Source organism: Cannabis sativa, chromosome 4 (assembly GCF_029168945.1).
Source record: "Cannabis sativa cultivar Pink pepper isolate KNU-18-1 chromosome 4, ASM2916894v1, whole genome shotgun sequence".
Classification (NCBI taxonomy): domain Eukaryota; kingdom Viridiplantae; phylum Streptophyta; class Magnoliopsida; order Rosales; family Cannabaceae; genus Cannabis; species Cannabis sativa.
The window spans coordinates 41,067,989-41,070,703 of record NC_083604.1 but is presented as its reverse complement, the minus strand read 5'-3'; positions in this window follow the sequence as shown (position 1 = coordinate 41,070,703).

Genomic DNA, 2,715 nt, shown 5'->3' with positions numbered 1-2,715 from the left:
AGCATGTCCCTAAATCCCATATTAGTTATATGACCCATGAAAGATTCTGCTGGTAGCATCTTTGTGAATGGATTTGTCAAGTTATCTTTTGATGCAATCTTCAAGACCGTCACATCACCTCTCTCTACTATATTCCTTTGTAGATGGTACTTCCTCTCAATATGCTTGCCTCTCTCATGGCTTCTTGATTCCTTGGAGTTGGCCACCGCTCCATTATTGTCACAGTAGATCACTAGTGGTTTTTCTACTTTTAGAACTACTTCCAGATCAGTGTATACTTTCTTCAACCAAACTGATTTCTTAGCTACTTTGCAAGCTGTTGTCGAGTGAATTTCGCAACACCAAATTATATTTTTTTTTTTGTTAATACGAAAGAGAATTTTATGGGTAATGACAAGTGCGAGTATTCAACCTAGAATGACGAGTACTCGACTGGGAATGGGAAAACAATCAACAAAACTGGAAAACAACAGTATGACGGAGAATTATAGTGGTTCAGTCAGATTATGATCTGCCTAGTCCACTGTAGCAAAGGATTCGTAGGTGCCATTTCATGGTGGATCACCTCTTTATATACAAAGCAGGTGTCCAATCGGTTACACAAGGATCACATTCATTGTTAATCCATTATTCACATATTGAATTGCAATAATTAAACCCAAGCAACGTTAACATTAATAAATGAAGGACAGTTACTAAGTCTATCAATGTGTGCGTCTTCCGCATCTGCGAGTTGACCGTTCATGTTCCGTTGTTGAGCTCGCCAGGTCATCAGTTCGTTTGGAACGTCCGCGCCCTTAGGTAATTGCCTCTTGTAGACATCGCATGTCGAGCTGATAGATCCTAGACACGCGAGTCTATATCGGTTTATCGAGGCCATTGGATCATAGGGACCAAATCGCATCATAGAGAGTTGATCTCTATGCTTTCACAGAAATAAAGAGAGGATACTCGCATATGTACTGACACATGCGAGTTGGATCCATCCTGTATAATGTGAGTTAAAGTTATGCGATTCGAATTAGGTCGTACTCGCAGTATCTCCCTGGTTTTATCCTGGGTGAGGTTAAAACATCGAGTAGTCTCTCATGGACAATTCAGCTTTAATTAGAAATCTGAATACACGTGTCCTTTAAATAGGAGTCTGGTCTCGAGTTTCTAGGTGAGAGAAATCTCACTATAACACATGCCCCTAGTTTCGCGATGTGACAGGTGCGGTCACAGAGGGAAACTATTACTCGAGAGACAGGTGAAGGGTTGTCACAAGGAGGTGACCTTTTGGTTGTCCCATCGAGGGTTTCGAAAAATGACGGCTGTAATTATTACCTTTTATTGCATTTATGGTGCCACGTCACTAAAACTCCTCGGTTTTCGTGTAGGCGTGGCCATGGGTGGCCGTTGGATTGGGCGACCTTAGGCATTCTAGTTGCCACGTGTCCTGATTCCAATTAATGAGGGATATGGGTATTTAAACCCTTTGATACGAATCAAATCCCCTATTTTTCCCTCTTGTTTCTTAACTTCTGCTCTCCCTTACAGAAACTTCAAAAACCATTCTCACCTTTTGCTCAGATTTCAACCGTTCATCTAAAGCATCCTTCAATCTCAGAAGCAATCAAGAGTAACCGCAGGAACAACTTGCCAAACTAAAGGTTAGTTTCGAGTTCCATTGTATTTCTTGTTTTCTGTATTTGAGAAAGGATGTCTTTTCTGGGTTTTGGTATTTTGGGGCTTTTAGAAAATGCATGTTTGTAAGGGATATGTATGAGGTTATATTTTTTTTTTGGGTAAAAAACTGGGTAATTTTATGAAAAATGGCCTGTAATTTGGAATAACCGCATACTGAGTAAGAAACATTTAAATAGACGTTGTTCCATACTTTGAATACTCGCGGGTATTCGGATGCACGGTTTGAATACTCGCATACTGACAGAACTTATTTACCTTTGACTATTTAGCTAGCTTTTTTAGGATTTTATATGCTGTGGGTTGAATTGCGAGAGTATTAATCGCTATTCCAAATGGTGGGTGTGTCTCAGTATTCTAATGGTCATATATGCGATTATATGCCCCTTGAGATACTGAGATACACTCAGCCATTTGCAACATGCGTTGATATTCAAATGAGCGTACTCTTTGGCTGATAGGTAGTCTCGGAACAGTGGGAGTGACTCAGTAATTTCAGGGTCATGCCTGGGAACGCATGCCCCTCGAGTAACTGAGTTTCTCCCAGCCGTTCCTGGAGATATATCACTTGGCCCAGGATGCGCGACTTACTCGCGTTTCAACTCGCATACAAATGGGGTGGTCAGCATTCGTAAGAATGCTGACTATTCTGGCAACTGCGATTCTATAATTTTAATGCGGGTGAGATCACTTATTTTTGTTTTTCACACATTCATCACGCTGAAAAGATCTTCTATCTTTTAGATGAGCGACTTGTCGGATAGCCAACAGCTCGGCTCTGGAGGCCGTGCATTCGATGGCGACGATGACCAGGAGGAAGACAGCTTTCTCCCAACCTCGATTTCATAAGAGGAGGCCGCACCAATAGAGCTAGGCCCGATGTCTTCTGCAGACATCGAAAGAATGGTGCAGGAACTTGCCGAGCCTGGGACCATCGACATTCGAGACAGCGAGTCCACAGTGTTGGCCCGCGACTACCTTATTCACTCGAGGCGTGCTCCTGACATCGAGCTCGAGGAGATGGACGAT